General features: G+C 49.4%; 1 pseudogene; it reads right to left on the reverse strand.

Annotated features, from left to right (window-relative positions):
* Positions 1-13020: 13020 nt before the first annotated feature.
* On the reverse strand, positions 13021-15310 carry LOC122050556 (annotated as a pseudogene).
* Between the last annotated feature and the right edge of the window lie 157 nt (positions 15311-15467).

Below are 15467 nucleotides of genomic sequence, written 5' to 3' on the forward strand. Positions count from 1 at the left end.
TTTTCTATTTATCTAATTTTCAATCTATGGAAACTCATGGGACAATAATAGGCAAAAGATAATTTCGCTGGTCCTAACCACTCCTCACAGTAATATAACAAAAAAGAAAGGTAAATTAAATGAAAGACGTGTAATCCGGAAGGGAATGAGAACCGTGAAAGTCAACTCGGCTACCTCCTGCATTCCATCATCTAAGTACCAACTTACCTGTATAATCCCATAGGATAATAATCAATGTGATAAAAAAGTGACGCGCTCATCACAGATAATCCAATATCATCAATGCTCTAATACACTGAATTTTAACTCCATGTGATAAAAGGTGATTCGTTCGTCCCAATGCTCCGTTAATCCATCTCTAGGTCAACACGAAAGAGATAAATCACGGATGACTACTAGCCATTAGTGCAAATGATCAAGACATGAGGGATTGAATTTTAACCCCATGATTTAATATGACAACACTCATTTCTTAACAAGCCCCCTAGGAGATACATAGGACCACAATCAATGTGGCAGAAAGTGATTCATTGACCCTCAATGCCCCCGTCAACCCGTCCCTAGACCAACAAGGAGAAAATAAATAACGGGAAGCTACTAGCCATTAGTGCAGTGACTAAAGCATGAGGAAATTAAAACATGATCGAACACGCTGAGTTTCGATCTCATGACCTAATATGACAACATCTCATGTCTTAACCACTGCACCACTCCAAGAGGACACATATCTTCCAAAAATAAAACCCATCACACATTGGACAACAATAAAAATTTTTTTACAAATATGTCATAGCTGGTGATCGAACAATAGGTACCTGAGTGATAACCTAGATATCCTCCCATGACACCATAATCTTGGGGACATAGGACAACAATCAAGTGACAAAAGGTGATTCGCTCGCCCCCAGCGCCTCCGCCAATTCGTCCCTAGGCCAATACCAAGGAGGTAAATCACAGGTAACTACTAGCCAATAGTGCAAGTAGCAAAGCATAAGGAAGGACATACTTGGACGCATCGAGTTTCGACCCCAAGACCTCATGTGAAAACACCCCATGTCTTAACTATCGTACCGCCTCGAGAGGATCATAAGACAACAATCAAGGTGGCAAAAAGCGAATACACTCGCCCCCAACACCCCCGCCAACCCATCCCAGAGCCAACATGGAGGAGATAAATCACGGGCGGCTACTAGCATTTGGAATAGTAACTAACACATAAGGGAGACATTTACCTCGATTTTGTCGATATTCAAACCCCAAACCTTATGGTGGCAACATCTCATGTGCTAGCCACTAGACCGTCCCGAAAAATCCATAGGACAACAATCAAGTGGCAAAAAGGTGAAATCGCTCTCCCTCAGTGCCCCACAGCACCCGACACCTAATTCAGATCCTCTGTCCCCATTTCTCTCTATCCCCGTGTCCCATTACCGATCGGACGGATCAGATTAAATCTCACATCATGAGGATACTTTGCACATCATGAGGATCCTGCACATATTTTAAAGATGTTATGATGCCTTGAGATTTAATCTGATCCGTCCGATCGACAATGGGACACGGAGACAGAGAGAAATGGGGACAAAGGATCCGAACTACCCAACCCCAAGCCATTAAGAGGGAGGTAAATCACGACAACCGAAAGGGCAAGTGGTGGTGGGGTGAGTTGCACAAGATCCAAGAATTTATGTCCCGACAACCCTACCGTTTGACCCCGCGATCTCATGTGATAAGTATACCAGTACTTACTATCTCGAATGACCCGTGAGCCCTTATAGGGAGTGGAGTCAACTATAGGAACTTCAACGTGGCCCAATCCCTACTAAGTACTAAGTCCTAATCTCATTCAAAATTATATAAAATTAAACTACTCTGCGATATTTGTGAAGTAGACTTCCTAAAGTGTTATCCCAAATATATCACTTACACTAGAAATTGTTAAGAGCACACCCATCCCCATGAGCGTGTCGAGCTGCGCAATCCTCTTCCTTTAGAGCATCCACAGTGGTTAAATCCCACTGTGAGCTCCTTCGTTGCCACATCTGCACCACATCAAAAGTTAAAAACCCCATACCTCTTTTCACTATCAAAAAACCTCTCAACAATTTTCTTCATGGATCCCACACTTTTCATTATATATATTTTACTATCTCTTCTTCATATTTACATTTTATATAATTAAATTTTAATAAAATTTAAATTCATAAATTACTAATGATCCTGTCCGAACCAGGGGTCAACGAACGCTGGGGATGTGGCGCTCCCTGCTGGATCCTCGAGTGCTCCGGCGAACCTGCAACAAAACCGAGCCTGGGGGGTGTCCCGGCGACGGCCCTCCGACGCTCAAGTCAGGCGAGGAATGACAAAGAGGTGGCTTCAAGATGAAGACTCGCGTACCTCCGGTTGAAGAAGTGGAGGCCTTATATAGACTTCTGAGGAGGCTGATGCACATACACCGAGGCACACACACGTGTCCTAAGCCCATACCCAGTATGGGCTTGTCAGAGGAGCTTGCCTGACTCCTTACTGCTATAGTACGAGCACGTCTTTGATGGGACAGTGAGCCCATGTCCTAAGATCCTGCATATCATATGCTGTCAGAAGATGTTTCTATCCTTGCCTTTTCTTACTCCCCGTCGAGCGTCCGACCGGTCGGCGGTTTCCTCGCGTCCGGCCGGTCGGATGTGCTGATCCGCGCGGGAGCTTCCTGGTCATGTGCTCTGGGCTGTTCGCAGTGTTGATGTTTTATTCCTTCGACCGAGCAGGCCATCCGCTCGGCCTTACCTACTGTTCATCATGAGCGTCGGAACCCCGACTCTGGCGGGGTGTATTGCTTCTGCTCGGAAGCTTCAGCCGGTCGTCGCCCTCATTATCCGCTCGGCCAAGCTTATGGTTGGCCTTTTGCCTTTGGACCTCCTCGCGGCGTTGACTCTGCTAAATGGGGTCCCCCATTCTTACTGCCGGATCACTTGCCTCCCCTTCAAGTCTAGTCGAAGGAGGCAATGAGTCCGACTGACTGGACTATGTGTCCGAGCGGGCGGTCGTCGCCTTACAGTCGCCTATGATATACCTAGAGCCGCTCGGCTCTTCGCTTTGGATGTCTTGGCATTCAACGTGAATGTTTGCTTGTCTAAATCTCCTCGAAAATCGCGCAAATCCTTTCCATTAAGTCGAAGCATGCGCGGTATGGGCGCATTAATTGCGCCTAGTGACAGAGCGCCACGTGGCTCTTCTCGCGTGGCGGTGATGATCCGTACGATGGGACGCGATTACTTTGAAATGGACGGTTAGATGATGACCTCGTCTCTCGTGACCTGCATCCGACGGACGAGGTCGACCAGCCTCGTTCGCATAAAGCCTTCGTCTCTGCCCTTACGCTGCATTCTCTGTTTCATCGCGCATCCTCCATCGCAGGTGCCCGCGGCTGCCTCCTTCCGGTTGTCCTTGTTCTCGCCTCTTGGTGGTTTTCGGCTTTCTGGTGATCTTCTCCGTTCATCTTCCCTCAGTAAGCTTCTCCCTTTCTTTCGTTCGGCCTTTCCCTTTCGCGTGGAACTCCTTTCGTTCCTTTGCTTGCGAACTCTTATCCGCTCTCCGCTTCCGAGTTTCTTCGCCTTCCTTCTTTCTTTTCTTGGTACTTACCATGGCGAGCACTTCCGCACTACCGCTGATGTTCATGGTCCCCGGTATATGACCATGGAGAGTCAATTTGATGAAGAGGGCGCTCGGCGCCTTGTTCGGACGTACGGGATCCCGGACAACCATGAAATAGTTAGAAGCCGACCCGACCGACCGCCCCATAACCCGTCGATCGGTACCATTTGCTTTTTCTCGACCAATTCTGTATGCCTGAGATTTCCTACCCATCCCTTTATCTTGGAGGTTTGTAATTATTTCCGCATCCCGCTCGGCCAACTTGTGTCGAACTCCTTTAGGCTGCTGAGCGGGGTGGTTGTCCTCTTTAAGCTGCACAGTATCCCACTTGACCCCAAAATATTTCACTTCTTCTTTTACCCCAAACAATCCGAGTTGGGCACTTTTATTTTCCAAAGTAGAATAGGCTTTAAATTTTTTGATAATATGCCGACCTCCAACAAGCACTGGAAGGAATTTTTCTTCTATATCCGACTTCCCGAGCGGCCAGCATTTCGAACCAAATGGCAGACCGCCGTGCCGACCCAGCAGGAGCTCGGTAAATTCAGAAGCAATCCGGCCTACCTTCATGCGACGAACTGGTTGTCCGGTCAGCGGTACAAAATCGACCAGTTGCTTCTCAAGGGGGTGTTGTACATTTTCGGATTATCTCCCGTTCGGGCCAATCTCCCCTACCGCATGGGTAAAGACTCTTTACTCCCTTCGCCTTTTTTATCTAACTGATTTTAATTTCTTCCATTGCAGCTGAAGTCATGTGACGCTCCAAAGCTACCGCTCATCTGAAGTTGAAGGCCGTGGAAATTGAAGTGGCTACCAAAAAAGAGCTCGCCGAGCGGGGTCTCATCCCCAGCCGCCCGGCAGATGCAGGAGAGGGGGGGGGCGCAGTCCGCCTCCGGAGGTTGAGGCGGATCTTGTTTCCTCTGCCCACCGAGCTGGAGTCCCCAGGTCGGGATCCACCACTGGAAGTTCGGCGAAACGTCGAAGAGACTCCAGTCTTCCGCCGACCCAAGAGGGGAACCACAGGCGCCGATCGGGTAGCTTCGCCAGATCGCACGCCGTCGCAGATCGGCTCTCCTCCACGAACTCGTCGTCGCTTACGACGGTTGGGCGAAACCTCTACCATAGGGGAGTCCTCGGGCCAAGCGACTGCGGCTGAGGAAGCGTCGGCCGGCCACCCGACCATCAAGACTACCCTTCGATTCCCATTGGAGGAATATTTACTGTCCGCCGATCGGTCATCAAGCCCCGTTCATGAAATAACCCTGACGGGTCCGCTCGCCAAGCTTTTCGAGGACGCGCAGATTCAGGTGGCCCTCATGACGCCCAAGCAGCTCGGCGATAACAACATGCAGCAGGCCACTCAGGTAAATTCATTTTTCTTCCTGTGCCATGCTACTGTTGGGTTGCTGATTTTATTATTTCCCTTACAGCGTTGGGCTGAGCAAATCGCCACTAGCCATCGGCTAGCCGAGCGGGAGAAACAAACCCTCGAGGCCGAACAGAAGAAGGCCGCCGACCTGGCTACAGAGGTGGCTCGGCTAGAGGGCCAAGTCAAGAAGTGCGAAGCGGATGCCAAATGCGCTACTGCCCGGAAGAGGCGAGCGATAGCTGATCTGGACAAGATGAAAGTAGATGTCTGTGCGCTAGATCAGCGATCCAAGGATCTGGAGGCCCAGCTGAACGCCGAGCGGGAGGACCGTTCGGCAGAACGCACAAAGGCTGAAATGGACTTGAAGGCAGTCCAAGATTCCTTAATCGCTTCCCGGGCGGTACTCAAAAAATATAAGGAGGGAGAGCCGAGCCGCCTAGCAACAGCGCGCCAAGAATACCTCCGCTCGGAACGGTTCGGCGCAAAATTCGGCGGCAACGTCTCATCAACTTTCGCCGAGGCGGTCAAGGTCACCATGGCGTACTTGAAGAAGGGTGGCCACCTTCCTGCGGGAATGCACATTCCCGCCTCCGACCTGGCGGCCATGATTGACGATATCCCGGACGCCTTTTTTAATTTTGAGGATCCAGAGTGAGGCGAGTTCTTCCAAGTACTTCCTGTATTTCATCCGCTCGGCGGATGTAAAAATTTTTTACGTGCCGTTCGGCATTATTGTATTCCTTTGCTTCTACTTTTGTTTGTCCTTCATTGCCCTCTTCTGTCTGTTTGGTGCTCATTTGTAGAGTCAGTTAAGCTATACGTGTTTCCCACTAGACAGCCGATCAGGTTAATCAATTAACTCGTTTTCCTCGAAATCGTTTAGCGCTTGGCTATACTGTTTGCATTCAGTGAACGCGAAGTATTGACAAACCGACGGCCGATCGGACTTAAACAATTTAGTATTTGCGAACGCTCGTCGGCACGGATATTTATAGCCGGTCGGCGCGGTTCTCGATTTTTAACGACGGAGCTCGTCGGCACGGATATTTATAGCCGGTCGGCGCGACTCTCGATTTTTAACGACGGAGCTCGTCGGCACGGATATTTATAGCCGGTCGGCGCGGCTCTCGATTTTTAACGACGGAGCTCGTCGGCACGGGTATTTATAGCCGCCGGCGCGACTCTCGATTTTAACGACGGAGCTCGCTCAAGACGGATATTTATAGCCGGCCTCGATTTTAACGACGAGCTCGCTCGAGACGGATATTTATAGCCGGTCGGCGCGGCTCTCGATTTTTAACGACGGAGCTCGTCGACACGGATATCATTAGCCGGTCGGCGCGGCTCTCGATTTTTAACGACGGAGCTCGTTGGCACGGATATTTATAGCCGGTCGGCGCGGCTCTCGATTTTTAACGACGGAGTTCGTCGGCACGGATATTTATAGCCGGTCGGCGCGGCTCTCGATTTTTAACGACGGAGCTCGTCGGTCTTCCGCTCGGTTTTTATAGCCGGTCGGCGCGGCTCTACGGTTTAACGTCTGGGCTAGACGGGCGTCAAGGCTAATTTTAACGCTTCCGTTCGGCGCAGCTTAAAATATACAGAATTAGCGTCATATTACACCACTTTGCTTCCCGCACGTGGCCTTCGGTTTTTGTGTCGATGCTTGGGTATCGTACGCCCGGCCGAACGGCACAGGGTCTTCAGCATTAAGCATTTTGGCTCGGATAATTTACCTCCGTCCGAACGGTACGGGGCCTTCGATTCTCAAGCTCCTGACTCAACCAATTTACCTCCGGCCGAACGGCGCGGGGCCTTCGTTCCTTCTTGACGATGCCTTATATTTGTTCTCTAGATTTTTCGTTTCTGCATTTCAAGCATTCAGTCAAAAAAAGTATACAGGATGATTTACATTGGCACACCTTTCACCCCGCCCGGTAAGGCTGGAGGTGGTTCGCGCTCCACGGCCTATCTAGCTGCCGACCGTCCTCGTCCTCCAAATAATACGCGCCTGAGCAGAGCTTTTCGATGATTTTGAAGGGACCTGCCCACGGAGCTTCAAGCTTGCCAACATCGCCGACCGGCTTGATTTTCTTCCAGACGAGGTCGCCGACCTGGAAGGATCGGGGAATGACGCGCCGGTTGTAGTTTTGCTTCATCCGTTGACGGTACGCCATCAGTCGAACGACTGCCTTGGCTCGCTCTTCGTCAATCAAATCCAGCTCCATGTTCCTCCGCTCGGCATTGCCTTCATCGTAACATTGGACCCGGACGGACTCGACGCCGACTTCAACCGGAATGACCGCTTCGCCGCCGTACACCAGATGAAAAGGTGTGACGCCCGTTCCTTCCTTAGGAGTCGTTCGGATGGCCCATAAAACGCCCGGTACTTCATCCGGCCAACTTCCTCCCAAGTGGTCGAGCCGAGCGCGCAGAATACAGAGAATTTCCCGATTGGCTACTTCAGCTTGACCGTTGCTTTGGGGGTAAGCCACGGATGTGAAGTGTTGCTCGATGTCGTAGCTTTTGCACCAATCTTCTAGCACTTTCCTTGTGAATTGCCGCCCATTGTCGGAAACCAATCGGCGAGGGATACCGAACCTACAGATGATGTGTTGCCATATGAATTTTTTGACCATCTGTTCGGTGATCCTGGCTAGTGGCTCGGCCTCCACCCACTTGGAAAAATAATCGACCGCCACCAGCAAAAATTTCCTCTGCCCGGTTGCCATCGGAAATGGACCCACAATATCCATTCCCCATTGATCGAACGGACACGAAATGGTTGATGCCTTCATCTCCTCTGCCGGTAGGTGGGAGAAGTTGTGATATTTCTGGCACGAAAGGCACGTAGATACTGTCCGAGCGGCGTCTATTTGCAAGGTCGGCCAAAAGTATCCAGCTAGCAGGATCTTCTTAGCTAGTGATCGTCCGCCCGGATGTCCCCCGCATGATCCTTGATGTACCTCTTGGAGGATGTAAGTCGAGTCTTCCGAGCTCACGCATTTTAACAACGGGTGAGAGAAAGCCTTCTTGTAGAGCTGATCGCCGATGAGTGTGAATCGACCGGCCCTCCTCCTGAGCAGCTGGGCTTCATCACGATCGGCCGGTGAGGCTCCCGAGCGGAGGAATTCTATGATGGGTGCCCTCCAGTCGCTTGGAAATGTGAGGCCTTCCATCCGGTCAACGTGCGCCACCAGCAGTACTTTTTCAATTTGTTGCTGAATGGCGACTGGCGTTATAGAACTTGCTAGTTTGGCCAACTCATCGGCTGCCTGGTTCTCCATTCGGGGAATTCGGAAAGTAGCTTTAAGTTTTTCAAAGGCCTCAACGTAGAGTTTAAGCCGAACGCTGTTGATTTCAAAGGTGCCAGAAAGTTGCTGAGCGGCCAACTGTGAATCCGAATAGAGAGTCACCCGACCGGCTCCCACATCCCGTGCTGCCTGCAATCCGGCTATGAGGGCCTCATACTCTGCTTCATTGTTGGTGGCCTTGTAGTCCAGCCGGACGGATAGGTGCATCTTTTCTTCTTGAGGTGAGAGCAGCAATATTCCAATCCCACTTCCGAGTCGAGTGGAGGACCCATCCACATATATTCTCCACATAGCTTCCGGCTCTGACCTTTGCACTTCGGTCACAAAATCAGCCAAGGACTGCGCTTTGATCGCCGAGCGGGGATGGTATTGGATGTCGAATTCACTTAGTTTTGTCGTCCACTTGATGAGCCGTTCGGACGCTTCTGGATTCAACAGTACTCTTCCTAGTGGACTATTCGTCCGGACGATGATGGTGTGAGCCAAGAAATATGGTCGGAGGCGCCGAGCGGCTAGAACCAAAGCAAAGGCTAACTTCTCGAGCCCAGTGTAACGAGATTCGGCATCTTTTAAAATGTGGCTCAGAAAATACACCGGCTGTTCCTCGCCGCTGGACCTTACAAGTGTCGAGCCTACGGCATGCTCGTTTGAAGACAGGTAAATATAAAGTGACTCACCCCCGATCGGCTTGGCTAGTATAGGCAGAGAATTAAGATATGTCTTCAATTCTTCAAATGCTCGGTCGCATTCCTCGTCCCAGTGAAATTTAGTGGCCTTGCGCAAAATTTTGAAGAATGGTAGGCTCCGGTCGGCGATTTTGAAGATGAATCTGGACAAAGCAGTTATCCGACCGGTCAACCGCTGCACTTCCCTTGTATTTCTTGGAGGCGGCATGTCTTGCAGAGCTTTCACCTTGCTGGGATTGGCTTCGATTCCCCGATCGGTCACTATGTACCCCAAGAAATGCCCTCCTTTTGCTCCGAACAGGCACTTTTGGGGATTTAGCTTGACTCCATATTTGCGCAGCGTTTGGAAGGTTTCTTCCATGTCCTTGAAGAGATCGGCCGCTCGGGCGGACTTGATAAGGATGTCGTCCACATAAACTTCCAGATTCCGCCCGATCTGCTCCCTGAACACTTTGTTCATCAAGCGTTGATAAGTGGCCCCGGCATTCTTCAATCCGAACGACATCACATTATAGCAATATGTGCCGTCGGCCGTTACGAAGCTTACTTTTTCTTGATCTTCCCGGGCGAGTGGCCCTTGACGATAGCCTTGGTAGGCGTCAAACATACAAATTAATTCGCAGCCGGCCGTAGAGTCCACCAGCTGATCTATCCGGGGCAGGGGATAAAAATCTTTGGGGCATGCTTTGTTTAAGTCCCGAAAGTCGATGCAGACTCTCCACTTGTCGCCCGGCTTGGAGACTAATACTACATTAGCCACCCACGGAACCGTGACACAGATATGGCCGGCCTCCGAAGTTTCTCTACTCACCGGATGATAGAGTTCGCTCGATCAAGTCTCTTTTTCGCTTTATCGGTAGGCGTCCTATCGAACATGCAACTCATGTCGCTATGCTTGGCGAAATTCCGGGCAACTTATGTGACCAGACGAATACATCATGATGTCGTCGGAGGCATTGGATCAGCTCCTCCTTCGCTTCTCCTCCAGTCTGAGGCAATAAAACTTGTAGCCTCCGATCGGGTCGGGTGAATCTGCACTTCCTCCTTTTCTTCATAAATTAAGGAGGGTGGCTTTTCGGTGATGGCATTTACCTCGATTCGAGGCGCCTTCCGAGCGGAGTTGGATTCTACTCGGATCATCTCGATGTAGCATCGCCGAGCTGCTAACTGGTCTCCCTGTATTTCTCCCACCTTGTCTTCGACGGGGAACTTCATCTTCTGGTGGAAGGTTGAGACGACCGCCCGGAATTCGCCGGTCGTCCCAAAATGACGTTGTAGGATGAGGGAGAGTCGACCACCACAAAGTTTATTATCCTGGTCCTCCTGAGCTGCTCCTCTCCCAGCGAGGTAGCCAGCCGGATCTGTCCGACCGACTGAACTTCGTAGCGGGGTCGTCATGGACAGCAGCTCGGCTCGATCAATTTACAGCTGATCGAACGCCTTCTTGAATATGATGTTGACCGAGCTCCCTGTGTCAACAAATACGCGGTGAATAGTGTAATTTGCTATTACCGCTTTAATGAGCAGAGCATCGTCGTGGGGCACTTCAACTCCTTCTAAGTCCCCGGGCCCGAAAGTGATTTCCGGTCCACTTGCCCGCTCTTGGCTGCAACCGACTGCGTGGATCTGGAGCTGCCGGACGCTCGCCTTTCTGGCTCGGTTGGAGTCTCCTCCGGTCGGCCCGCCAGCAATGACATTGATCTCGCCGCGGGAAGTATTGCTCCTATTTTCCTCTTCCCGAGTGGACGGTCGGGACCGTTCTCTGGATGCTCGGCGATTCTCCTGTCTTGGAGATCGGTGCCGATCGGACGTCTGTTGATATCGCCTCTCGGTGCGGGTCCGGTCGGCTTCATGGGTCCTTTGTTTCCTGTCGATGGAAGGAGACCGTCGTTCGGCATTTCTGGGAACGGGATTAGCCACGAAGGGAAGACTTCGACAATCCCTCGTGTTGTGCGTATCCGTCCGGTGGAAGGAGCAGAACATAGGGGTCCATCTCTTCTTTGGCTTGGGCCGAGCGGCAGCTACCTCTTGTACTTGGGACCTCACACGAGGGGAACGGATTGCTTCGGCCCTTGGTCCTCTCGGCGGTTGATGAGCGGCCAAGGGTCTCCGCTCGGCATGAGGAGCCCATTCGGTTGGTGTTTCTTTTTTCCTGGCTGCCTGCGCTTCCTCCACATTGATATATTCATTGGCCCGGTGCAGCATATGATCATAATCTTGGGGCGGCTTTCGGATGAGCGACCGGAAGAAGTCCCCATCCACAAGGCCTTGCGTGAAGGCATTCATCATCGTCTCCGATGTGGCCGTTGGAATATCCATCGCCACTTGGTTGAATCGCTGGATGTAAGCTCGAAGCGGTTCTCTCGACTCTTGCTTGATGGCGAACAAGCTGACACTTGTCTTTTGATAACGCCGACTGCTGGCGAAGTGGTGGAGGAAGGCCGTTCGGAAGTCTTTGAAGCTAGTGATGGATCCGTCCGGCAGCCTCCGAAACCACCGTTGAGCCGATCCCGAGAGAGTGGTAAGAAAGACTCGGCACTTTACCCCATCTGTATATTGATGGAGCGTAGCTATGTTATCGAACTTACCCAGATGATCATCCGGGTCTGTTGTTCCATTGTACTCGCCGATCGTCGGAGGCACATAGTGCTTGGGCAGAGGGTCTCGTAGAATAGCCTCCGAAAATTGGCGATTGATCCGCTCGGGAGATGAGTCCACTCGGGGAGCTTTCCCCTTTCTGTCGTCTCGCCTAGGCATTTCGTCGGAAGAAGATCCTTTATCTCTCCGAGCTGGTACGGCTTCAGGGGTGCGGAATAAGGCCCGATGGAATGCGACGGTGGCTTGAGGTGCTTCCGCTCGGCCACCCGACGCAGATGTTGCTTGTTGCTCCGGCCGCTCGGCTGATGCTTTTTGTTTTTGCTCCACAAGTTTGGCGGCCCTCATCTCGACCAGAGCGTCGAGTTCTTCTGTTGAAAGCGCCACCGTGTGTTGTCGTCCAGCCTCGTCCATTGTTCCTGCTCGGATGCAGGTGCGTTCCCACAGACGGCGCGAACCAGGGGTCAACGAACGCTGGGGATGTGGCGCTCCCTGCTGGATCCTCGAGTGCTCCGGCGAACCTGCAACAAAACCGAGCCTGGGGGGTGTCCCGGCGACGGCCCTCCGACGCTCAAGTTAGGCGAGGAATGACAAAGAGGTGGCTTCAAGATGAAGACTCGCGTACCTCCGGTTGAAGAAGTGGAGGCCTTATATAGACTTCTGAGGAGGCTGATGCACATACACCGAGGCACACACACGTGTCCTAAGCCCATACCCAGTATGGGCTTGTCAGAGGAGCTTGCCTGACTCCTTACTGCTACAGTACGAGCACGTCTTTGATGGGACAGTGAGCCCATGTCCTAAGATCCTGCATATCATCTGCTGTCAGAAGATGTTTCTATCCTTGCCTTTTCTTACTCCTCGTCGAGCGTCCGACCGGTCGGCGATTTCCTCGCGTCCGGCCGGTCGGATGTGCTGATCCGCGCGAGAGCTTCCTGGTCATGTGCTCTGGGCTGTTCGCAGTGTTGATGTTTTATTCCTTCGGCCGACCAGGCCATCCGCTCGGCCTTACCTACTGTTCATCATGAGCGTCGGAACCCCGACTCTGGCGGGGTGTATTGCTTCTGCTCGGAAGCTTCAGCCGGTCGTCGCCCTCATTATCCGCTCGGCCAAGCTTATGGTTGGCCTTTTGCCTTTGGACCTCCTCGCGGCGTTGACTCTGCTAAATAGGGCCCCCCATTCTTACTGCCGGATCAACTAACATAATATAACTTTCATAATTAAAAAAAATAGGTACTAGACTTTTTGATTTTTTTTAATTATTAAAAAAATAAAAAAATAAAAATTAAAAGTAGAAGAAGCGGCTCTGCAGCGGCAGAGCCGCTTCTTCGTTTTAATCAAAAAACCTCCCTCCATTATGGGAGGGAGGTTTTTCACTCAAGCCACGTCACAGTGGGAGCTCGGGTTGCTCTTAGAATCCAAGACCTTAAACCCTTTCATAAGATCATTATAATCCACAACTAAAACAATGAGTATCGTGCATACAAATCCTAGTTCAGAAGTGCGTCAAACTTGAGTACATGAAGAGGACAACTTGATCATCGATTCCACCGTGTTCTGAACTGCAGATATCATCTCGCATTCATCTTCAATGAAGATATGTCCTTTCAAGTTAAATTGTGAAAGCCAGAGTGAGTGTGAGTGCGCAAGTGAGAACAATGAAGTATGGTGCTGACCAATTCTGTCTTCGAAGATCCTGTCATTTTTCACAAGTAGGAAATCATGCAATTAGGTCTTGCTATTAGTTAGTAATTACAAATGCGCAACTAATGAGAAATCTTGTTACACTAATAATTCACAATCTTCTTGCTTTGTCTTCCTGCAAGATGAATTGTACTACGTGCCAAGCTTTAGATCTTAATGATTATAGTTCGAGCGAGAAAATTAAAGGAAATCACTATCTTAATAAAGGAAGAACACAGAGATATTCCCTTGTCTGCTTCAAAAGATGGTACCTAATTTCATCGATGCAGATGTATTAGCAAAGTTAAATAAGCAGTATTTTTAAGATATCACAAGGTATTGGAAGTTTGCGCGATAGAAAAGTTCTTTTATGAAATATGCCAACGAAACAAGAGACAGAAAAGTTGTACCTTCAAGGATAAGCGGTGTGAAGACGCGCTTTAAGGCCTCAGACCAGTAAAAGTCCCTTTTTTCTTGAGAAGCCTTTTGCACAAATTGTTGTTGTAAGTCCTTGCATTCATGACAGTGGCTCCAGCTTCATTCTCATCGCCAGCAGAAGCCCAGCCATCTCTGAAACCCGGACCTCCATTTTAGGATACCCTGCAGCTTCCAGAGCAGCATACGCTGCATCTATTTGAGCATCAAACATGCACATCATGAAATCCATAATTTGGTTGGAAGAGAACATACTTCATATCGATATGCTCAGGATCACTTTTATAAGCCAAGAATGGATATGCATTGATATAGAAGGGGCTATTAATCTGCGAAAAGAACTCCAGAATGGGCTTCATGTAAACCAGGACATCATCTTTGAATGTACAATACAAGGGAGGGATGGAATTAGCAAACACTGCCACTGAATTCGGCGTTGACACTTCAATTTTCTCTTCTAATTGAAGCATCTTGAGAGCATTGTGCACATTTTTTATGGCACCAAAGAGAACTTCTTCCAGTTCCTGATCTGTGCCTGCTAAAGCTTCATTGCCAACTGCAATCCCTTTAATGTCTATCAGGTAGAAATGGCTCGACATTTTCCTTGACCCAACTCATGGCATGGTCTTCATATACACCAATATCTTTCAGATACTCGTTGGGAATTGCCACGATTAACTCAAGTCCAGATCCTTTAAACGCATTGAACATGCTGTGATCAGCATCGTAGATTCTAAAATTCTTTATTCTTGCAGCTTTTAGGAGGGTCACAACACTTTCAGTTGGAGGAAGATTGTTCGCAATTCTTCCATAGTTTATGCCATAAGTTCCAGTAAATGCTTTAACTTTCACTGGGCCTTTGTAACAACAGAACAGATTCCTTCAATCTAGCCATGAAGTATATACATTCTATGGCCATTATATCTCTACCAGGAAGGTTTCAAACTTCCAGTTTGTTTCAAAAGAATTCAATTAGGTATCAAATAAATAACTAAAAATAAAATAAAATATTTCAACAAAGATGATTGGTAATATAGATGCTTCACCAAACATAAATTGTAATGGACTATTTTTGAACCATTTGAAATTGCATCGACAAACTATTAATTAGAAAGAACAGGATGACTTTGGAACCCATCAACCTAGAACAATTGGATCAAAATGTCATTTTGATCAGTTAATTAATAATAAATCTGGCCTTCTCACTGGGAATTGAAATGATTGTTCTAGGTGTTTTTTTCCCTTATTTCGACCACAATCTGTTAAAGTCCTAATTTCAAAACCTCTTAATCTAAACTATCTGCCAGAAATCTCAAATTAAAAAAGGATAATCCAGCAGATCTGTTGTAGGGCAAGATATTTCCTAAGCATAAGAAGCTTAGAAGGAGGAATTGAAAAGCTATAAGTTCATTCAGAACGAAGTATCAGAGATCAAGATAAGAGTTTGCGCCAATCCCTCCTCAATCGCCGTTAAGTAGTAGAAGGAGGAAGCGTTCAAATTGTACCTTAGTAGTGACGGCGAGGAAGACGAAGCAGCAGGCAAGGAGCGACAACCGAGGAGGAGGTGCAGCGGGCATCTTCTTCTTCTTCTCCTTCTTCTTTTCTCCTTCTTCTTCGGAGGCGGAAGTTGGGCAGATGAAGATGGAGAGGCGTTTGGGAGGAGAAGGATTCCATGGCGAACAGGAGCGCAAGGAAGAAGGGTTGATTGCTTTGACTTAGGGCATGCAATGGACG

The sequence above is a fragment of the Zingiber officinale genome, chromosome 3A (assembly GCF_018446385.1).
Source record: "Zingiber officinale cultivar Zhangliang chromosome 3A, Zo_v1.1, whole genome shotgun sequence".
NCBI classification, from domain to species: domain Eukaryota; kingdom Viridiplantae; phylum Streptophyta; class Magnoliopsida; order Zingiberales; family Zingiberaceae; genus Zingiber; species Zingiber officinale.